The 24462-nt window shown below is 45.7% G+C and overlaps 1 protein-coding gene across 1 annotated transcript in view; it reads right to left on the bottom strand.

Moving 5' to 3' along the window:
- Positions 1–24462, bottom strand: part of KIF6 (kinesin family member 6) — a 2002255-nt gene that overhangs the window by 1317218 nt on the left and 660575 nt on the right. The window lies entirely within an intron of this gene.

Raw genomic sequence — 24462 nt, 5'->3', positions numbered from 1 at the left:
GATAGGCCTAGGGTACCTGGTCCCATATCCAGTCCCTACTCTAATCTGCACAATTCTGGGGCATACACATCCAGGAAAGGCATCCTTTAAATCCCTCACAGTCTCATGGAGTTTTAAGTGCCACAGCACACTTCTCGACTTGGCCTTGAACAAGGGTCCCAATGATGTGTAGCCCTCTGGGACTCTTTAGCCTTGATTCACTCCTATCAGGGCAGGACCTGTCCAAATACCTCTCCTGCCCGCGGGGTCTCCTGGTGATTTTTAGTGAAGGGAGACCATGAGGCTTTCTTCCTCTTGCCCAATGGATATCCACTGTTATTTCAGGAGGGAGAGCCCTTAGAATTCCCTTCTGTTGCCATAGTGGCCTTATGGGTACGATGTTCCACCTCCCCCACCTGGATCTTTGTCAGGCTGCTGTCTAAGTAACCCATCAAGCCAAGGGTCATACTCTTGCTTTTTTTCCACCACAGGTCCAGTTTAAATTCTCCAAACTTTGTAAAATTGGTGACTTTGCAACTTCCACCAATATCTGGACTAGCACCCCAGCAGGCTACTCTCTTTCCCCTTCTATTGAAGGCCAGTAGCCTTCAATCTTTGGGCCATGGCCCCAGCATGCTCCTTTCTCTAGCTTCCACAACAAGCACTAACTCTTTTTCAGCTTCCTACAATGTGACCAATTTGATTTGGCATCCTTTGGTTATTCCTCTCTGTCTCTGCTACTTCGCACTTCGTTGTAACAGCAAACCTCTGAAAAGCTGCCCTAGCATGCACAAGTCTATGGTGTTCTGCCTGCTTTTATACAGTGACGTATGCATTCAATTGTTCCAATAAGAAGGGGCACTGGCGGGTCCATTTCTGCATCAGCCGGGGATGTGTGAATGGTGTGGAATAAGAGGATTTGGTTGTGTGTGTCATTTTGTGTGTTCAGGTGTTGCACCTCTTTAAAATCAATTCCACTTTAGGCCCAAATTTTCTGGAGGTTTAAATAAGCTCAGGCATCAGGGTGGCTGAGCAGTTTCATGTTCCAGCTGTCAATTCCTTCCGTGGCTTTTTGTCGAATTGTCCCAGGTTATCGCAGTGTATGTATGCTATGTGTGCTTCCATCCATTTGAGAATTCCCAGTTCATGTATGGCTCTGGTCCATACTCCAGTCCAGCGCTTAATCGCCAAAGGTGCACTTGCAGCCCAGTCCCGCTCTGCAAAAAGGTGCATTAGGTAAGCACAGGCCGTGCTGTTTGAGAGCCCACATCTATGGTACACTAATACTTTTCTGGAATCATTTGTCTCAGGTTTTCCCTCTTCCATGCATGTTTCTGGTCTAAGTGTTGAACTGCAGGGCCCTCATCTTCATAATACATTTCTTGCTAACGTATCCTAGGAATACTTCCATCGGAGGGCGGGGCTGTTCTATTGATGATTTCGCCCACAGGGAAGATTGAGGATCCACCAAGTACCACCTGCAAGGTTTGAATCATATATTTGTTGGCTTTCAATGGCCTCTCAGATTTACCAAGTCCCCCCTCAATTGTCGCTCCACAGGTGACTGTCACACTCCCGAACCCAGACGAAAAGGACATTCTTATAGGGTAAAGAAGCATTACTTTGAATAAAAGAATGTCTGCACATAGGCATTATGGAAATAAAAAGGTAACCATAGTGTTTCTGCATGTAGGTCATTCAGATTAATAAAGTGTCTACGTATGGAGGAGTGCATTCTTAAATCTTGACGGTACTTGATAGGGTCACCAGTTACCGCTTAGGCACCAAGATCTTGGTACTGTGAGAAACCTGAGGGTACTCCAACAACTACTCCCCTGGAATCCTCTGTTCAGGTGGCCAGGGAAGGGCCATTTTTTTTGGATCCCGACCCTGGGGGTGGGCAAGTGAGGGAGGATCAGCTGAGTGAAGGGTCCTTGGGGAATGGAGAGTGGGTATTTGAGGGCAAGAGATGGTATCCCCCCTTTCCTGATAGTAACCTACCTTCTGCTCCCTTAGCCTTTATGGGATATTGTCAATCCTATTCCCCTAACCCATGTAACTCTCCTTGGAGTCCTGAGAAGAAGAGACAACTAGGAGTAATGCAGATTATCCACCGTAAAAAACACTTTGGTACTTTGACTAAGAAGACAGGGTTGGAGGCCTGTAGCCATCAAGATCAGTCAAGTCACTCTAATAGTATATGCAAGGTCAGGCAATTAGGAGTAACTCGAAACACCTGCATCCCATTGACACTCAGAGAGCGTATACAAGGTGGAGGTGGAAAGGCAGGTGTGAACAACAGAGAGCTGAAAGCTGAGGAGCAGCAGGAGACCCGTGTTTGGAGACAGCCGTGGTGATCTAAGAGGAGAAGCAAATAGGCTGGCAAGAGACCTGGAGGACTTGTGGGACCCAAGGCAGGTGAGTAGAGTAATGCCCCCGAGCCCAGGAGTCTCCAGAGTATTGGAGGACGCAAAATCCTGAAGACGCAGTTCACATGCGTGCACCGAAGTCGGAGCTGAGGAGAGAGAGAAAAGCTGTGCGGCGAGCGAGCAGAGCTCACACCGGTGAGTGTCCCTGCTTCCAAAGAGAAGGGAAGCTGCGGGAATCACCGATGCAATCAATACAAGGTTGCTGAGAGTTGGAGGAACACTTCAGTGGTAGGAAGCTGCCGACAAACATATTGAATACTGAATTGAATATAAACATTGTAATGAACAGAGAAAGTGGATCATCGACTATTGAACGTAGCAAAAAGCCTAAGACTTATCCATTTTGAAGATTGAATGTAGTAAAAGGGGTTACTGAGCCTGTGACTTTAATGATGTGCTAATATTGGAGGCAGTAATGGAAAAGAAGGGCTGTTGAGCCCGTAACATGAAGCCAACACATTCTTTATTGACTTTGGCAAGAGGGGCTGTCCATGCCCAAATCAACAGAAACTGTATAATGCTAATTTTGCCAACAAGACATCTCAAGAGTGCTTTGAACTGTTGAACCATGAACATCAACTCTGGGAAACTCATGGTTGCGTGATCTGTAATGGGTGGACCATGTGGTCTAACAACTGCGCTTAGACCAGTGAGTTTCCATATGCCAACTTTACTAGCACCAAAACTCAAGTTACCAGCACAACAGTTGGCTTCCTGTTCCATCACCGGTGATGGGTGGACTGTTCAGTCCGATAACTGTGCCTAGACCAGAGGCCACTTAAAAGGTTTGACAAGTGGCAAGAGGTGAAAATGAAAGAAATGAATGGTGAAATTAACATAAGGAGGGTTAGGCGGACCCTATGTTTTTTCATGAACTTGTGAATTAATGATCCTGTGAAGTTCTAAGTTTCAACTGCTGTGAAGGTGACTCTTGGGGCAAGAGGACCATGAGAGGAAAAGTGGAGAACCTTTGACTTGGGGAAGGGAGTCCCAAGACTACTGTGTTGTGTGCACTTTTGTTGCACTTTGAATTTGGGGGAGACCCCTGAATTTTGGTTTTGATGTGAACTGATACTTACGAATCCACAGAAGGTAAATTCAGAACTGGTTATATTAGAACTGTGTTGAAGTTAAACTAGAGAATGTTATGGAACCTTATAGTGACATTCTTTGAACATTTGCTTTGGAACACTGAATTTGGTTGAGAGCATTCCCCACTAGTTTTGTTGCAGTTGTGAGGGCAGCATAGGTTTTTGACACAGACCGACTTTTGCTTTTGGACTTCCAGACATAGACTTTCCTTAGATTTCTTTAGGCAGGGAGATCCTGCCTTAGTATAGGGTTAGTTATGCATTGCACTATCCTCACCATTAATACAGTTATTGAAAATACGCTTTGTCTGTGTCATCTCTCTTGATACCATGTCTGTCTCACGGTACCTTGCAACGAGTGTTGACTGAATCGTTATTCAATCTCATATATGAAATTGTGGTAGGACAGACATTTCATTGGCTGTGAGAAATACTGGTCCTGGTGCTGCATGGTGCCCATTGGTCAGTATAGAATCCAATTTTAGTGACAGCACCGTTGTCATTGATATGACTTTACTACAGGGTTCTCTGGTGCCTTTCCATAGGCAAGTCAAGTGTATGTAATTGTTTATTTACTTCAATTACCAGCTGCTGAAATTCAACACTCACGTTGTCGTAAGGTGAGAGGTTAATGGCAGCAGTTCCTGTGTTCAGATTTATGGTGCAGCTAAAGGTCTTCAAGCAATTAGAATTGCAGTGGAGCTACTGGTGGTTATGCTGTGAAGAAGAGAAGAGGAACTCCCAGGACTAGGATATGGCATGGATATCCAGTTAATGTGAAGTAGGGTGCAGAAAATCTCTAGCAGTAGTAGTTCAGGTAGGAGATAGACTTGTCTGGTCTGTGGTTTGTGAAGAACGCTTATTGCGACCTAATAAGAGACTTTATCTACAGCAGAGTTTTGATCCTCCAAATTACTTTGAGGTAATGTCCTGACAATTCACGGGAGCCCACTGCATCATGGGCAATCTGACAACAGTGCTCAGAAGATCTGTGGGATTCATGATTGCAGTGCCATTTTGTATTTATCAGACCTAAATTGCCCACCACTGGGTATCACAGTAGCTGGCATGGAGACCCAGATGCAACTTCTGACGTCACTTGTGATTTCAGTCAAGTGTGATGAATCAGTAATAATTCCACAAAAATTCTGACCTGGGACTTTCCTCATGTGGGCAGGTGAAGGTGGACACTTTCTGATCCCGGCCCGGGGGTGGTGTTCTGCGGGAGGAGACAGGTGAGGAAGACAGCCAAATTCCACTGTTCAACTTTCCCCAGAGCTCTAATCTTTTAATCGCTTATTGTCAAGTTGAAAAAGTTAGAAAAACTAATTTTGTCATTTGGGTCTTCAAGTCCCATAATTCCATAAATACTGGAACGAGGAAAAGGGATGCACAGGAACAAAACTGTAGTGGTCAGCTAATTATTCTAGATGACCCACAACTGAGGGAGACTTAGAGGCTTAAATGGTCCCCCAGGTACAGGCTGTAGAGAAGTCGCAGAAGCAGAGGAAGCAGTGAATGCTGTGCGGGACATTGCAGTTTGAGGTGGGACTGGAGGAGCAAGAAGACGCCGGGACCACTGTGGGTCCCGAGAGGGTATGTGCCTCTCACTATCCCAGAGGCAGAGGTCGCGCAGCAGGAAGCAGAAAAAAAAAACACTACACCCCAGAAAGATTGTTGTGCATAGTTTGTGCAGCGGGAAGCAGGCGTAGCACAGAACGCCGAGAGGTCTCAGGTGGCTGGGTCGCACCAGATACTCCCAGGAGTGCAGGAAGCTACAAGTCAGCATGGCAGCGGTGAGGGTGAACTAAAAGGACCTGTTCAACAGGTCAAGAAGAGCCAATACTAGTAGAGGCAAGTGAGCGTAGAGCAAAAGCAACTTACCCGGTGAGTCCACCACTCGCGAGTGGCTCGGGAGAGCTCAGATACTGTTCGCGTCAGCTGAGCCAGCTTATAAAACGCCTATACACAAGTGTTTCAAGGCGCGACGAAGCAAGGGAGGGGAATCAGAGGGAAGACAGAGACAGCAATCCTACTAGGCCTGGTGACATTGAGATTGTGCAAGTGCAGGGGAGGGGGGAAGGGGAAGGATGACAGTAAGATAAATATGGACAATAAATAATAGTGCAGCCAGCTGGTGGCAAGTGCAAGGGTAAGTGCAGACATCAAGTGTCAAGTGCTAGTAGGGGCTGTAGAGATACAGAAAACAGCCCCCAAGTGCAGGAGTTGCCGGTGGGGGCAGTGCAGGTGTGCAACTGGTGGGGGGACTTGGGCCCGAGATCAGAGGGTAGCCAGGTAACCAGTGCAACATCCGATTCAGCCAGGAGATCAGCAGGGGAGAGGAGGACAAAAAGCAGAAGCAAAGAGGAAGGTCTTGAGGTGCTTCCGGAACCGGGGATGGTTTCAGAGAGGCAGGGAGGCTGTTCCAGAGGGAGGCCCCAGCAGAAGAGCGAGATCTTCCACCAACTCGCTGCTTGGAGAAGCGACTAACCCTGAGGAGTTGGAGGCGGATGAGCGAAGAGCTTGAGAAGTAAGATATTTATTAAGAGACAGTTGAAGTTATTGAGGTCCCATGCATCAGAAGGCCTTGTGGACAATGCAGAGGGGTTTGAACTTAATCCTCGCCACCACTGGGAGCCAGTGCAGAGATTTCAGTCCTGGAGAGATACGATCCCAGGGTTGAGACCAAGGACAAGTCTCGCAATCCTGTTTTGGATGAGTTGCAGAGAGTGCAGAGTAGAGGCAGGCAGATTTAGAAAGAGGCTGTTGCAGTAGTCAAGCCTAGAGAGAACTAGAGCTCTGGACACAGTGAGCCTCTGGGGGAAGGAGAGGAAAGGAAGAATACCTCTGAGGAGGTGCAGCTGGAGAGTGACTCCTTAGAGACATCAGAGATGTGAGGAGAGAAGGAAAGTGTGGAGACGAATATGACCGAAGGTTTCTAGTCTCACAGGTGGGAGTAGGAAGAGGGCCAAGAGATGCTGGCCAGAGAGTGACAGGAAAGGTGGGAGCAGGTGTGCCGATGAGGAGGATCTCCGTCTTACTGGCATTGAGGCAGAGATCATTGGCAGGACACCATTCCTGGATGGCGGACAGAGGTGGCGGAAGGGAGAATGAAATTGAGATGAGTGTCATCCGCATAGCACTGAAAGTTGGGGCAAAGAGCGGCAACGCAGTGGGCAAGAAGTGCCAGGTATTGGTTGAACAGCCAGGGAGAGAGGTTAGAGCCCTGGGGAACACCACAGGTAGGGATAGAGATGGTGGAGAGGAAGGACCCAAGATGGACCTGGGAGGGTCGATCGGAGAGGAAGGAGGAGGTCAGCCAAGCCATGGCCTGATCGGTGATACCGAGGTTGTCACAGAGACGGTTGAGCAGGATGGCATGGTTGACCGTGTCAAAGGCAGAAGAGAGGTCAAGTAAGATGAGGACACATGGGGTGTTGGAATCCAGGTTGGAGAGCAGGTCTTCGCGGATGTTCAGGAGAGCAGTTTCCATGTTTTCGGCAGCTCTAAAGCCAGACTGATGGTCATGGAGACAACCAACAGATTCAGAGTGAAGATTAAGCTGGGAGATGGCCAGTGTTTCCAGGAGTTTGCCCAGGAAAGGAGTGATGGAGATTGGACGATAGTTAGCCGGGCAGGAAGGGTCTGTGGGTTTCTTAAGAAGGGGGTGCACAAGGGAGTGTTTCAGGGGGTAGGGGAAGACTCCAGTGGTGAAGGAGTGGTTGCAGAAATCAGCCAGAGCAGGAGCCAGTGTGTCAATGTGGTCCTTGATGGTTTTGGAGGAACAGGGGTGAACGTGTTTTGATGAGACTTTCATAGATCAGACTTGTCTAGATCAGACTTGTCTAGAAATCGTGTCTGAGGAGAACAGGGGAAAGGCAGAGGAGGGAGGAGAGATGGACGAAGAAGGGCCAGAGGAAGAGCAGGGAGTAGAGGGAGGAGGAGGAGGAGGAGAGGAAGAGAGAGAGGACAGGATGTCCTGAGTTTTAGATATGAAATGAGAAGCCAGGGCTGTGCAGAGGGCCTGGGAGGAGACAAGAGAGGTAGAGACTGCAGCAGGATTGGTCTGCTCCCTGCAGATTTGGAAGAGTTTGGCCGAGTTGTTTCACCCTTCTTTTTGATCATTTAATTTGTGTGCTTCCTTCAAGGGACATTTCAAGTATCATTTCAACTTTTGTCATTTCAGAGCTACACTTGTGTAATTGTCACTGAATACTAGCCTTACCATAGCATTATTGGGTTACCAGTCAAATGGTCGAAAACATTTGGTCGACAGGACAATTGGTCGACACCATTTGGTCGATTTTTTTTTTTTTTGTACCCATTTTTTGTTTTTTTCGGGGGGGTCCCCCCCCCCCCCCAACCCCCTTTTTTTTCTTTTTTTTTTTTTTCCCCACACGAAAACCCACAAAACACATATATATATATATATATATATATATAAAAAAAAAAATTCGACCATTTGGCATTCGACCAAATGGTGTCGACCAAATTGCAGTCGACCAGTTTGTTGTCGACCAGTTGACTGGACACCGCATTATTGTTAAACTGCTTCATTACCATACAATACATTAAATAAAAACAGAATGCAAAAAAGAATGCAGTAATCATTATAGCCAAAGAATCTACCTTCTGCAGGTACCTATGTCTATAAACCCGCTTGGGCAACAAAAGGAAATAGTTGGTATTATTGAAAAAAAATCCATGGCTCTTCTTTTTTTTTTTTTTATAAAGTAGTAAGAATTCACAGAAAAAACGTAGTAAAAAATAAGAGAAGATATCTTTCTAAACCAATGTATGTTTTAAGTTAAACAACAAAACTGTCATACAGATTATCAAAGCTCCAAGAAAAGAATGAGTGTTCAGCAAAAAAGAAAAGACTGGGAAAAACAAAATGTCCATAGGGAACATTTGATATCCTTCCTGGGATGGAAAAACCACACACTGGGCCTCATTACAACTCAGGCGTTAAGGGTTAACGCCACCGTTAACCCTTAACGCCTGATTCTGATTTTAACGCCTGCTTTTAGCAGGCGTTAAAATCCATGGCGCTAACCTGCCATGGTGCTAATTACGCCGCCGTAATTTACGGCGGCGTAATTAGCGCCTTCCCCACTCCCATTATGCCCTATGGGGCAAAAATGGGAATGGGGAAGGGAAAATGGGAAATGGGGATTTACCGCCCCACTCACCTTGGAATGGGGCGGTAAATCCGCCATCCACCATGGTGTAAACAGAGTTTACACCATGGTGGTAAAGTTGGTGCACTTAGCACCAAGGTTGTAATGAGGCCCACTGTCTATTTGTCTCCTTCTAGCTGCTGTTTCGCCCTGGTCATCGCTCACCTCTGAGGTCTTCACACATCATCTTCTTCTGGTTGCTCTTTATCTTCTGACAGTGGGGCCTCACCACAATACCTCTTAATATAGCTACCCCTAATTTATTACTGCTGAAGGTGTTGCTAACTCGACCATGTTCGAACACAATTTATGTCACTTTCGAATAACATTTCGACCAAAGACCTGGCCTCCCGGAGATAATCGGAGAGGCTGTAACAAACTAACTTGGTGAAAATTAGCATTTTGATATTCAGTGATTCTTGCTTAGGCCCGCCCCCCTCCCCCGTCTCGCCTGCAACTGTTTGGAGATACATTTCAGAGATTTAGCCATAGCCATCAAATAATTATACAGCCAGAAAACATGTGGAGGTGTTAAGTGCACCCGTGCTGGCTATTATAAATGCCTCACTAATGCAAGGCTGTATTCCTAGTGAGCTAAAGAGGTCATATATCACACCTCTGTTGAAGAAAAATACTTTGCATCCCAAGGTCTACTCAAATTACTGTCCTATTGCAGGCTTATTCTGGCTGGCCAAGATCTTGGAGAAAATCGTTACAATCCAATTACAGGCTATTCTGGAGGAACATGGTATTTTTGATCTGTATCAATCTGCTTTTAGACCGGGCCAAGGGACAGAGACGGCATTATTGTCCGTCTGGGATGATATCCTAAAGGCAGCCGATGAGGGGGATATTAGCATGTTAGTCATGCTGGACCTCTCGGCTGCCTTTGAAACTGTTGATTTTGGGATACTCATCTCAAGACTCTCTGCCACGGCCCAGGTCTCAAATGCCTCTCTGAAATGATTTACCTCTTTTTAAATGATAGTTCTCAACAGGTTAAATTGGGGGCTTTTATCTCAGATTTTCTGACAGTCAGACATGGAGTCCCCCAGGGCTCGTCATTATCACCACTGCTTTTTAATATTTACATCCGCCCCTTGCTGGAAATCTTTGCTGAATTTGGATTATTTTACCATTCTTACACCGACGATGCACAGATTTATGTACGGCTAACTGAATCTACGGAAGCCATACAGAGAGTGCTGGCTTGTGCCAGACAAATTAAGAGTTGGATGGTTGACAACAAGCTCCAGCACAAACCATCTTGTTTGGATCGAAAACAAAACTGGCAACAACTCTGTCACAGGTGTCCTGTCCTGAGCTTTTTGAGACCCCAACCTCACTTACCTCAAAGGTTAAAAACCTTGGCTGTACCTGGCAGGCAGATCTCTGCTGTAACCAACAGATTAGCGACACAGTGAAATCTGTATACTACCAACTCAGATTGTTAAAACCACTATTACCATTGATAACATCTAAAGATCGCCCCATGGTGGTTGGTGCTTTGGTAAATTCAAGGCTTGACTACTGTAATGTATTGCTTATGGGTATTCCAAAGAAACAAATTCAGTGCCTACAGGTTGCACAGAATTTGGCTGTTAGGCTGATTTTTTCCCTGCCAAGATGCTCACATATCTCGCAATTTCTGAGAGATCTCCACTGGCTACCTGAACAACAAAGGGTGCTGTTTAAAACTATGTCTGATTTGTAGGTGCACCCCAGGGACAGCCCCGAGATACCTTGTGTCAAAAATCTCGGTTTATCAACCTGAACACTGTTTGTGTTCATCTAAGCAAAGACTTTTGAAGGTCCCCCACTCTAAGTTACTTGGAGTGACAGATGCTTCTCTCATGCAGGACCTAGAGCGTGAAATTCCCTACCATATGAGCTCCGCAAAGCCAAATCCCTGCTAGAATTCAGAAAGAAATTAAAAACACATCTTTTTAACTAAAACATAGTAGCTTATGTCAGTTACTTTTCTTGGCTGAACTATTCTCTGCACCCAGATGCACATTTTTTACCCGGTTCCTTACGGATATGCGCTATACAAATTTCCCAAATACAAAATACATACACATACATACATCTCTTTTGCAAGTACTGTTGCTGAATGCTCTACATCCGTTCAGGCACATGTGGGAGCAGCCATCAGGGCATTCATTCTACGACCTGTCACCAGCTCATGAGGTGTCAAATGGTGGTCGAAGCCTGACTGATTGTGTAAGGCAAAAAGAGCCAAGGGAAGGCAATGCAACCAATTTTTGTGCAAAGTGTCTTTCAGTTTGGCAATGAATTCCTTCAAAATGCTGATTGACGCTTGCAAATTCCATTCTCTTGGGGATAATGGGGAGATGAGAATTTGTGTCTTATTCCCAATAGAGATGTAATGTGTTCAAATACCTCATTTACAAAATGGGGTCTTTTGTCAGAAGGGAGAACTTTGCACACTCCACATCTCGGAAAGACCTCTCGTATGATGGATTTTGCAGTCAATATGGCATCTGGATGTGTGCAGGGAACCGTTTCTGTCCAGACAGAAAAGGGGCTTACTACCACAATCATATATTGGTAGCCCTTTGAAGTTTGAAGCATATCCACAAAATCGATATGCCAATGCCGAAATGGTCCTACTGGATGGGGTATTCCTCCTCCCATCATTCTTAATGTATGACCAGAAGTGAATGTTTGACATATTATACAGTTAATAATACAATTGACCACATCAGAGTCGTTCAGATTCAGGACAAACCAGTTGTTCAAAATAGATGCTGAAAGACACTCCTTTGTGGTATGTGCTGGGTAGTCTAATTGTTTCCGTGCTACTGTACTCAACAGGCATGACAGGTTTGCCTGTGCAATCCTGTCACCAAATGAACTCAGTAAGGGATAATTAACACCCCTTTTCTTCCACAATGTCTGCTCCTCTTGTGGCATGTGTCTCTGCAACTCTACCGTCTGTGTTACTGACAGAGTATCAAAACTTTCTTTCATCACCACGTTGTGTGCATGTGTGCATTGGTTTGGAGCAGTTGTAATGTCTAATATCTCAAGGAAACATGCTGCCCTTTTCGCTTCTGTATCTGCGGCTTTGTTGCAGTGGGAAATCATGTCTGCACCTCTTGTATGCACTGTGCACTTCACAATGGCAACTGCCGAGGGACATTCAAGCACTTCTAGCAATCTCTCCAACAATGGGGCATGATGTACTGGTCTGCCATTTGCGCACTGGAAGCCCCTCCATTTTCATCGTGACAACCCTGAGTGGACTGTGGTCATCACGTAAGGGGAGTCGGAATGCACCATCGCCACCTGATTTTGATGAGCTTCAAGTGCTAAAATCATTGCTACTATTTCTGCTGCTTGAACTGAAAAATGTGAGGAATCTTGCACTTTTTATCACCTCAAGCTCTCCATTCAATTTCGCCTTCACTACTGCTGTCCCACTATGTCTCTGTTCAGAACTTTGATCTATTGTCGATGAACCATCAACAAAGAGAATTATACCCCCTCCCAGCATTCTCCTTGACATGGGGTACGACATGATAATCAGCATATGTAGTGCAATAATGTGCATCATCTCCCTCCTCCACTGTTACCACTATGAATCTTGCAGGATTCACTATGCAGCACCTGACAATTTTGGTCAATGGATTAGATATTACTTCATAGCCAGATGCTCTCTGTGTGGTCAACATGCTTTTGGGCTTTTCAAGAATGGCAAAAAGGGCATGTTCAACCTATAATGTGACTGACTAGCCCATTGTTATATAGGATAATGTCTCAATCGCAAAAGCTAATGCAGCGAATGCTTGCTCAAATGGGTAATGGTCTCATTACTGAATCTAAGATCCCACTGTAAAATGCCAGTGATTTGTAACATGATGTTACATTGATGTTACCTCTGTGAGAACAGCCGTCATCACAAACCCAATGGAATGAGAGAACAAGAACAATTCTTCATTGTAATCTGGAATCCCTAACACAGGAGCTTTGCTTATTGTTTTTTCAGTTCATGAAAGGCATCAGTCATCTCGCCGTCCATATTATTTCAGTGTTCTCCTTCTATGCTTCTTTTAGATCCGCTAAGAGGGGCTGAACAAATGTACTGTAGTCAAAAACCCAAGCACAACAATAATTGCAGAGTCTCAAAAACTGCTGCAGCTCTTTTATTCTATTTGGCCGGGGAGGTCCAGTAATAGCTTCTGCCCTTTTAGGTGTCACCTTTCTCCCATCTTTTGATATTATCTGCCCTGGATATATAACTTCTGACTGGCAATATGCAGTTTCTCTTTGTCCACTTTGTGAAACTATTCCCAGTATTGGCTGTAAAAGGGTACAATGTACTTCCTGTGCTCTTCCTCTGTGGCACTTCAAACTAGTAAGTCGGCCACATACTATACAACTGTTCTTATCCATCTGTACATTTCCCAAGACCATCTGTAGCACCCTATTGAAAACACTGGGGGATTCATGGTACCAATGAAAATGAAAAAGCAATTTTCAGGTTGATCGCTCTAAAGCATTGGGCCTTAGGTGGTATGTTACATAATATTGCGGCTGGATGTGGTACCAATGGAAATTCTGCCTCAACAATATTGTTCAAAGGGCATAAATCCAGTATAAATCTCAAAAATAAACCTTTTGCCTTTTTTACTGGCTACACCACTGTATTGCATGGCAATTCTGAAGGCACTAATATACCTTGTGCATCAAAAGCAATGTTTCATAGATACCCTCATAGTTTCTTTTGACATGGGATACTGTTTTACTGATGGTGAAATGGCACCTTTTATCAGTTTTATCTTAAGCGCTCGAACTCCTCTTAATAAGCTGAGATCATATGGACTGCTAGTGCACAATGAACTTGGCACTTTTGCCAAATCTTCCTGCAAAAATGATGGCTCTTTTAGCATCAGCAATATTGTTTGGGGAACGTCTCTATACTGTATTTGCAACTGGTTAGTAATACAGATGTTAAACATAACCTCATAATCCGAATAATCATCTTCAAACAGTTTGTCACCAGTCAAGTCAGTAAGTCTGTCTGCTGAGTCAAGTGCTGTTACCGGCGCAGTGAAGAGCTGGGAATGAGACGCAGACACAGAGGATTCATGGTGTTTGCCATGCACTTTTATCAAATAATAAAGATGTTGGGAAATGCCAAACTGTCTAGAATGTAAGAGATATTTCACTACCTCAACCAAAAACTAAAGGCCTGACCTGCGTCAAGATGTCCAAAGCAAAGATGTCCTATGTCTAAAACCCTATCCTATCCCTCACACTCTAAACATAACTCTAAGGTGGTAAAGGTAATATGTCTGGCTTGAAAAATTTGCAAATGTTAAAGTTCAACACAAAAATGATGACTCCAACAAAAGTTCCAACTGAATGATATTCACAAATTCCAGAGAATGACTCCCTCCCCGAGGTGTCTCTCCTCCAAAACAGAAGTTCAAAAGAATAACCAAGTTCTTTATAGTGCAAGAGGATAACTACCCTCCTCTTGTTACAATTTTTTCCAGGGGAAATGACTCCCTTCTTCAGGTCCTTTTCACCTTCAAAATAATCAAAGAAATCCTAAGGGCATGAATGTTCCTTGGGATTCTCTGATTCACAAAACACCTGGTATACTTTCCTGCCAGGTTCCTTTCCACAATCACTATATACCACTTCACACACTTTGCTTTGCATGGTATTTTCTCCGGCCAGGTCTTTCTTTATGCAGTTCGCTTTACACACTTGGCTTTGCCTGGTATACTCTCCTGCCAGCACTTTCTTTTAGCATACAATGGTTCCCTTCTCAGTCTCTTCTAAGTGCGTACAGACTGTGGGTTCCTGACCCCAGACCCACTGTCTAAGGCTTTCAATGTGGTGCCCGACAGTGCTTCGGTGTCCAGACCCTTGCCCTGGTCTCATCAGTTTCTTTCTTGTGCTCTCTACGCGTCTCCAACTCTGCACTGGTTGGTTCTCCAGCAATTGCGGCTTTCGCTGACTGTGCTGGCACCTCTGGTAGGCCTCTGGTCCTCGGTCATCATCCCAGCTTCCTCGGCTGCCAGAAAGCACTGCCTGATTCCTTTCACCTTGCGGCAGCCTCCACAGAGCTTCACTGGACACGTCGCTCACCGGGTTGCCATCTCGCTCCACCTTGCCTCTCGATATCCTGGATGGTTCTTCACCATTACAATGGGACACTCATGTTCGCCATAGGGCCCAATACTTCTTTAAAATAGAGGAATGATGGCTGCGTTTGCAGCATGTCACTTCCCAAGTACCTGACACTATGGAACATTATATTTATCAGGAACCTACGCTCTTGCGAGAATTCAGGTTAGCCGAATTTAGACTACACACCTTTACAAGATGGGGAAACGCTGTTCTCCTCACAGCGATGTACCTTTTCAGTTTCCATGATCTGAATACTTAACTAAAATGGCACCGCTCATTCGGCACGTCCACTGTCTCCTAGGCGACGCTTGCGCCAGAGACTTGGTATGCGGTGACTCGAGAGTTAACGTCTTCAATCCATTTAGATGGTAAGACATTTGGTAGTGCAGCAATTATCTTGCTTGAGCCGATGTCCATTCAACTCTATCATAATCCTCACTGTTCGGATCATATTATAGATCCTGCACGGCCTCAGAGTATCCCAATATCCATACTTGAGGCGCTTTTGACGCCACTCAGATATCCGCTAGCATGAGGTAATTTTGATCCTCGGGCTCTTTGAATTGTTTTATGGATCTGTTCATCATAGGAAATGCCCTATTGTAGAATGAGTACACACAAGATGATTTTCCGTTTCTAAATAGACTGTAACCTATAGGCGGGGTTCAGTAACCATGACAGAACCACAGAGTCTACGCTTGTAGCATAACAGCAAGCACCATCTGTACTTCCACCTTGATCCCATATAAGAGGTAACTTCCAACACCATTAGATATAATTAATTGAGATTAAGTCATCTTTTAGCAGATAATGACCTGATCAGTGGATTTTAGATACCATCCTATTTTGATCTCATTATTGCTCATTTCTCCATTAACAGATATACGCCCACATAAAGAACTAGTGGTTGGAGCCTGGACAGGACATCGCCTTCCTATTCGTGGGTGAACCTGATACACCATTTCACAGCATTATGATGATTCGAGGTATTTCCACATATTCTTGCATAGTTTGTCTTTTTCTGGATCTCTTCTGACTGGCCCTTGAGTCATTCGTTCTTACAATATTTATATTTTATTATAAGCATGTTCTAAGAACTGATACTCAGAGATAGCTAGATCCAGTTAGAACGTTCATTTGGCGCATGTGGAGGTTTAATTCCTATTCATTAATGGAAAGTTGACCAACTATATTTGTTGGAACGTGGATGTTTTCCTAAGGACCATCCCATTGGGTTTAATAATATCAACATATTGAAGGACGTGGATTAGGTTGTTTCTAATACCTATTCTACTGTTCATTGAATTATAATACTTTTGGACCTAGACTCAAGTGCTTCACGTCTTAACTTTAAACCTGCAACTAATGAAATAATGGGCTAACTGCATCAACTTACCCGACTCTTTCTTACCTTTTTCTCTTTTAACTAACAGTCCAATTAGGAGCTTTCTGAAGGAGAGGGAATCCTCAAAACGCGTCGGCCGACTTATATTGGACACTATTGTTTGTACATTGTGTTTATCCTTGCATTTATTATGCTTGTAACATTAATTCATTGTTCTCAAAGGAATATTGTGTTTCAGAACCCATTGTGGTATTAAATTGTGAATTTTACTTTACTTATTTGACTTTTGAATATCTATATGTTTAACCGCCCTTGTGGCGTATGTAGAAAGTGTGCAGAGGACCAGAGGATCCCAAATTTGGGTTCTCTTCTCTTTCTTTATTAAGTAGGGCTTTGTGCCAAGGCCCTTTTCCGCCCCCGCACCTTAAAACATTTATAACCAGTCACAGCTGGGTTCGTAAAAATATTTGCTACTAGTTGTTCTCCGAGACATTAGGTGTGCACTGCTTATCGCATTTTCTTTTAAACCATGTCCGGCAAATCGGATTCCTCCAGCTACTAGACTGCGGATGTTGGTTCTCATTAGGAGTAATCATCATTACTCCTTGTATCTTCCTCGTTTCAGTCTTTGCTATGCCGTTCACTATCTGATATTGAGGGGGACTGTCAGTAGAGTTGTGAAGTTGTCAAGGGATAATTGCAGTATGCCATTAGGGCATTGTAATTGTAAATTTGTAAAGTGCTTATACACAAGTATAGCGCTTCAAGGCGGGAAGGGAACAAGGGATTACAGTTGTCATTCTTCAAACTGGAAGATTTCTGAATGATCAAACAACAATTACTAGCATGCTAGGCCATAGGCATATCTACTAGTGTAAGTGCATGACAAAGAGTGAGGGGAGAAGGTGGGTAGAGGGAAAGGAACCTACAGTACAATAAACTACAGTACTAGACCTGGCTAGGGAGGGAGACAGAGGGAGGACTGGACAGAGACTTGCTAGGCTTAGTACATTCAAGGTCGTGCAAGTGCGCAGGGACAGGAAGTGAGAGGGAGGGGGAGGAGGGACAAGTGCGCCCAGACCAGCAGGGGACAGGGTTAAGTGCAGGGTGGTTGCCCCCCTCGTGGGGCATAATGCAGTAGTTCCAAGCAACGTGCAGAGGCCCACAGGCAAGTGCCACACTTGTGGGGGAGCCTGGGACCTGTGGGCTCTGGATGTGCACCAGGAGACCAGTCAGCTAGCTGAACAGGTCGGGGAAGAGAAAGAAGGAGGGAAAGAAGCAAGGGGAGAGGGGGTTAAAAGGCATTGAGGAGTTTCCAGAACTTCAGGAGGTCCGTTCAAGATGGAGAGAGGCAGGGAGGCTGTTCCAGAGGGAGGCACCTGCAGAGGATAAGGATCTACCCCCAAATCTCTGTTTGGAAAAACAGCTCACCCGCAGAGAGTTGGAGAAGGCCGAGCGGAGGTCTCTAGAAGGAGAGTATTTGGGAAGAGAGCGTTGTAGAAAATTTTAAAACCCACCTTTCAGATAAACCTCATTGCTCCTCACCATTTCCCGGCTCCTCTGCCCTGCTAAACTCCTGAACTTTGTACTGTGTTTTATGGACTGTCTTCTGTGTTATTGTCCCAGCGCCCCGATGCCCACAGGCTTTCGGCGCTTTATAAATATATAAATAAAATAAAATAGTACGGCCCCCGGCCCCAGAAAGCCTTGTGGACTATGCAGAGGGACTTCAACTTGATCCTTGCAGCCACGGGTAGACAGTGGAGTGATTTCGGCACTGGAGATATGCGGTCCCTGGGCTTGAGGCCAAGGATAAGTCTGGCTGTTCTGTTCTGGATACGCTGAAGAGGTCGGAGAGAACAAGTAGGAAGATTGAGAAAGAGACTGTTGCAGTAGTCCAGTTTGGCGAGGGCTAGGGCTCTTGAGACAGTAAGCCTCTGGGGGACGGTGAGAAAGGGTAGAATATCTCTGAGGAGCTGCAGCTGGTATTGAGATTTTTTGGACATGTACGAGATGTGAGAAGATGTGAGAAGAGAAGGAAGGCGTAGAGTCGAACATGAACCCCAGATTGTGAGATAGCCAACTTCTCCAGGAGTTTGCCCAAGAAAGGAGTGATGGAGTGATAGTTTGCCGGAATAGAAGGTTTGGCAGAGGGTTTTTTGAGCAGAGGGTGCACAAGAGAATGGTTGAGAGGAGTGGAGAAACCTCCAGTGCGAAGGAGAGGTTGCAGAGGTCTGTCAAGGCTGTAGCTAGAGAGTCAATGTTGTCTTTGATGGTTTTAGAAGGGTAAGGGTCCACCTGTTTGGAAGAGGCTTTCATAGACAAGACTTGTCTAGAAACCTCCTCAGGTGTAATAGGGGAGAGTGAGGAGAGAAGAGAGGGCGTGGTTGGGGCGGCCGAAGGAGGTCCAGGAGATGATGGTGCATGAGTGGGTGTAGTGGAGAGAGAGGACAGGATGTCCTGTGTTTTGGCGGTGAAGTGTGCTGCCAGGGCCCTGCAACGGGCCTGGGTGGCTACAACAGCGGATGAGGCTGAAGTAAGTTGGCCAGCTCCTTACAGACTAAAACGTTTGGCTGTGTTGTTGGATGCCACGGAGATGCAGGCTTGAATATGGACTCTTTTCTTGACCCGGATGCAGAGTCTATATTGCCTTTGCAGAAGACGGCATGACTGTTTATCAGAGAGTGCACCTGAAGATCCTCATTTCTGTTCTGCTGCCCTGCACTTGCGTTTAAGGTCAGCCAAATCAGTGTCATACCAAAAATTGCACTTTCTGGGAGGCTTCAGTCAGACCCTCATGACAGGGGCAAGGATGTCGACAGTACTGGAGATGGAAAGGTGAAAGTTAGATAGGGCTGTGTCAGGTTGGGATTCAGCTGCCGGAGGAGGAGGGGAGTAGGTGGAGGCAAAGGCAGCCACTGACACTTTTTCATGGGTCAGAAGGCCTTGTAGGTGGGAGGCAGGGCAGGGTGTGCCAGTGTTAAAGGAGAAGAAAGTTTCTAGTGAGAGGAGAGAAGAGAGTGATCGGTCAATGAGAGTGAAGTAGTGAAAGGGATAGAGAGTGGGATATCTGTGTAGATGAGAGCATCCAAAGTGTAGCCAGCCATGTGCGTCGGACCAGAGGGTAGGATGGAGAGAGAACGATGTTGAGATCCCCCAGCAGGAGGAGTTGGGAGGAGGAGCAAATGAGAGAAGATGCTAGGTCCACCCATTCTGAGAGGAAGAGAGTGGACTAGCCTGGCGGCTGATAGAAGGTGGCCAGAGTAAGAGATGAGACAGGAGAGAGAGAGAGACTGCAGACCAGGCATTCGAATGAGAAATAGGCCTGAATGGAAATGGTAGAAACAGTGATCCACTCTGGATCCACTCTGTAAAGATCAGGGCAACTCCTCCTCCTGGCCTGTTGGGCCTGGGTTCAGAGAATATCTTGTATCCTTCAGGGAGAAGTGTGTCAAAACTCATGACAGGCTGTCCTTAAACCAGGTCTCAGCGAGAGCAAGAACATTAAGGTCCAGGTGTTCAAGGAGGTGGCAGATATCAGAGGAGTGCTTGACAGCAGAGCAAGAGTTAAGTGTGGCAACGTGGAGCAGATTGCCATTTTTGAAGGACTTACGGGGGTGTGTGCAGGGGACAGAGGCCCCACCCATAAGAGGCGCGTGCGCCAGAGAGAAAGAGGCAAGAGAGGGCAGAAGGAACTAAGGGAGTACAGGCAAGGGAGTCAGGACAGTAATAGATGGCAAGGATAGTAATAGATGGCAAGGGCACCAGTGAAGGAGGGGCCTTAGAGGGCAGAGGAGCCCCAGATGCGCCAGCAGTGGGTGGGCAGGACACCAGCGTGGGAGAGGCTGACAAGGATCTCAGTGCTGAGAGTGTGGGCAAGGGAGCCAGGATAGTAGAAGATGTAAAAGGAGCCATAGTAAGATTAGGTGGAGGCAAGGAGGCCGAAGGAGCAGTTGGTAAGGGAGCCAGTGAGGAGGAAGGTTGGAAGTTGATAAGGCGAGGGTGGAGTCTATCAAACAGAAGGAGGTTGGGTTGAGGCCCTTGTACCAAGACGGTACCATTATGATAGACATTAATGATGACCCTTGAAGAGGGAGTCAGGATTCCCCCCACCCATTAAAATCATGACAACATGGAAAGCCAGCAAACACTGCAATCACCCATTCAATTTCCGACGAATCCTAAATGCACCAATGATTGACAAATACACTGAGAGGTACCCTCTCAGTCAGCCATACAGACCAGGTGCAGAACAAATCTATCTGTGAAGAGCCGCAGGCCATGGTCAGAGACACCTATATGGACAGCTTGGACTAAGCGCAGAGAAGCCATGTTGCTGACGTCATTAGAGACAGCATGACACAGCAGCGTTAGAAATGAAGCACACGTGCAATCCGCACTGTGCGACGCAAACACACACTCGAATACATAAAGAACACAAGAATACAGTTCTATAGTTAGAGGACAGATACATATACATACTTTCATTGCTTTTATTATTTTGCCATTAGCCAAATGCAGTAACGCAGAAACTGTAAGGCACAAGAGATCCTGAGCGAGCTTGCTGATGCTTAAAGCCAATAGTCACGTGGATATACAAGAGGGCATATGGAACTTGATCAAACCACGTATAGCGAACTTATAGAGAATGTAGTATAACATGGACAATATAGAAGCCGCATTATAAGGTTAAGGAAAATTACAGCAGGCCTCAAATCATGAAACAGGAGATGAGCTGAGCTGATTCTGGCTGCACACAGAGCCAGCCACGTGAGACGGCATTCCAATCCCCAGACAACAAAGGGACGATCTGAAGAAAAAGGGAATACATCCTCATAATTTGGAGCAGCAGAGCTCAATTTCGTAGTCCCCCGACACGTGATGCAGCTGAAGCAGACAATGGACAGTGATCGGTGGTGGGAAGTAAGCGCCGATCCCAGGCAGCCACACCCAGGCTGCCACAAGTATGCATAAATATGCAACAAGTGTTGCAAGGAGTGGGACATGGACTCATAAGGCAAGGTGGTGTACACAAGTTACAATACAGACACATAATTGTTTGCATCCCGTGAAAATGTGAACAGTGAGCTGAGAAACATTTCTCGGCCCAGGCCTGGGGACGTCGGCACGAGCAAATCACAGTTTAGTACCCTAGGGGTGGGTAGCCACGGGCAATAACCAATGACAAGTCTACTACTCTGCAACAATGTATTAGTAAATTGAGGATGGGGCAGGCCAGCCACCTGACATGGAAGAGCCAGTAGAATAACACATATAGGTACCCATATAGGATATTATATTCCTGACGGCCAATCCCACACCATGATAGGTTTTTGGAGAATGGCCCAATTAATGACGTAGTAGTGACGTGCTTTTTTTAACAAAAGTGGCCTGCGCAGCATTTACTGTGTGACATGCTGGAATTTTTCTGAGTTCTTGGATCGATCTGTGTTGGTTTTGGCTATAATAAACCGCAGTTTGAACTTGCCATTATGAGTCCTCCATGTATACTGGGGGAGTGAGTTGGGCCCTCCAAGTCTGCGAACTTCCAGCATTGCTCTGGCATACCTGGGAGTTCTCCCCAACAACCTGGAGGTGAAGGAGGAGGCAAGAAGGACCTTCCAACGGTTTCCAATTGATGTGTGAGGAAGAGTGGGGAGGGAGCAGAGCAACCATATAAAGAGTCCATGGGTCGGGGGAACGAAAGACGAAGAGGTTGTCGGTGACAGTCTCTTTTGCACAAGCACAGACGTAGGTGTCAGCGATAGGAAGGCCTGGGTTGGAGCCAAGTGTGCCCTTCTGAAGTTTCTTCCTGCCCGACTTGGTGAGCAGTGAAGGGTAGGAGATAGAGAAACAGATGGAGGATAGGAGAGATAGAGAGCGCCATAATGAGGGGGCAGAGAGCGTGCTACACTTAACCAGGCTGGGAAACTGAGGCACATGGGCGAGGGAGTAAGTAGGATTTTAACTAGTAGAACTAGACAAATGCAGGATGGGAGCACACCTAAAATCGATTTTAAACTAACAGTCACAATCAAAGCATGAAGAAAGCACCCCTAAATTCGATTTTTTAACTAACAGGCACAATCAAAGCGCGAGGAAAGTACACCTAAATACAGCACAGCAGTACAGTAGTGTGGGCAGTGTGGTAGGACCAGAAGCAAGGAATCAATTTAAGAGGTATATATTTTCCCTATAAAGGAATATAGGACAACAGAGATAGGGCAATGAAATGCCTGGACCGAGGAGGGTAGAGTCCAGGAGAGATGAAACTGGCTACTGAGCAACAGACAACACTCACGTGATGTCAGGTGAGATGCCACCGTCCAGGGGCACTAGGATGTAGAGCCCAGGTGAATCCATGTATTTGATATTGATATTGATAGCAGTATAAAGGAGTGGGGCATGAGGAATGGAGGGAACATCCCGGAGAAAGGAAAAGGGGGATACTATGTTTCCCCCGTCGGTCGCCTTCCCGCATGTGGTCCTCCCTCAAATAGCCACCCCCAGGATCAGGGTCAGTTAGCGGCTGCTGTCCCCTGGCCACATGAGGAGAGGGTATCTCAGGGAAAGAAGTGATGACATCATCAGATTCATCACAGCGCTAAGTTACTTCTTTGTCGTCAACTCCATGTAAAATCACTCTCTCCTCTCTCACTGTCTCTCTTTCTAATTCAATTGTAATAATTTTCTCTTCTACCACTTCCATGGGTACCTCTGATCCAAACAGAAATTATGTGGGTAATCTCAACAATTTGTCCTGTAACTGTGGTAGCAATGCCAACACCACTTGTACCCCATTAAGAAACACCTCTAATTTAGTGGCAGTCTTCTTAGTGCTTTCTGGCCATAAAATGCTCTCACAAACTCACACGCATTCACATAATGAATACCTGTTGAACATATCCTTCCATCTTCAGTGAACAAAATGGTCATGTTTAGCTTACTCAGATCTCCCCCCAATAAGTTAAGTGGAGTTTTCTGGGAATACAATAATGGCACAGCCATCTCGTGTTCTCCTATTGTTATAGGCAATCTGTCTAAGTGCCAAGGACGAGTATGCTGGTCCTTTTTTAATAGACTTGCATAATAGCCTGGCAGTCAAGAGGTTAAAAAGAACTGCTGTCATAGCCCTAGAGAATCCTTGTGCACCCATCGATATTCCTGACATTGGTACTTCAACCCTTTAATACAGGATCTCGTCGCCCCAGTGTCAGCCAAGAAGGAAAAAGTATTGTCGCCTAGTGTCACCCCACTCTCGGTTCCTCTTGCTGGTCTGGGGTAATCAATAGAATTGGACAAATCAAGTCGCTCTGCGGGCTGTCCTATTGTGGATACATGTTCAGTTCTGTTCCAGTAAAGATATTCTCTTCCAGTCACACACCTAATCTAGGTGCCGGTGGTGCCTGTGGAAATATGTTTCTCTCTCATTGTGCTATTGTATTCTGTGGTACTTTGAGGTTGTATGTGTGCTTGCTGTTTCCAAGGCTGTACTGCCCGCTTTGGTTGCTGTATTTGCTGCACCTGTGTCTGGATTGGTTGATGCTGTGCATAATCTTGGACATTGTAATCTTGCTGTATGGCGGTGGATATGCTGACCCCCTCTTGGGACGAATTGCTGCCAATGTTGTTGCATTCCTTCCCTACTTCTGCAAACCCTTGCAATGCGTCCGGGTTTTCCACACGTCCAACACTGTGGTCCTACTCCCCCAAATTGTGATTGCCCTCCGTTAACACCTCCTGGTTGTGGTGCTTGTAGTCTAAACCCCCTTCCTCTTGGTACAAACCCCCTCCCCAGGAATAATAATTTTCTCCTGTTTCCGCAACATTTTCATGCAAACCTAGCTGCATTTGTTGTGCTTCCTGCACATTGTTATTCTCCCCAACATTTGTTAATACTGCTCCTTCTAGTGCCAATTTTGACAATTTCTTTTTCTTGTTTTAATCGACAATGATGAACAAATGTTCAATTGTATCTCGAGCCATGGTTTTGCCTCAACCCCCACCATTTTCTTTAATTGCCTTCATAATTCGTCGGGGAGTCCCTGACAAAAGAGGTGTTACAAAATGGTTATATTTTTATTTCAAGCTTCCCTCGTTTCTACACTCCATTTTTCTTGTTTGACTTGTATATAAGCAGCCAGGTCCTCATTTGGCCCAATTTTTGGTGTCATTCTCACACTCATGTCTGATGTGTCTCAATATTGTATTCTGAATGCCCTCCAAACGTCTGCTGAGCAATTGGTAAAAAGTACCCAGTCATGTCTCGT

The sequence above is a fragment of the Ambystoma mexicanum genome, chromosome 4q (assembly GCF_040938575.1).
Source record: "Ambystoma mexicanum isolate Mex_15411 chromosome 4q, UKY_AmexF1_1, whole genome shotgun sequence".
Lineage (NCBI taxonomy): Eukaryota > Metazoa > Chordata > Amphibia > Caudata > Ambystomatidae > Ambystoma > Ambystoma mexicanum.
Note: the sequence above shows the minus strand (reverse complement) of the source record. Positions and strands in the feature narration are given on the sequence as shown.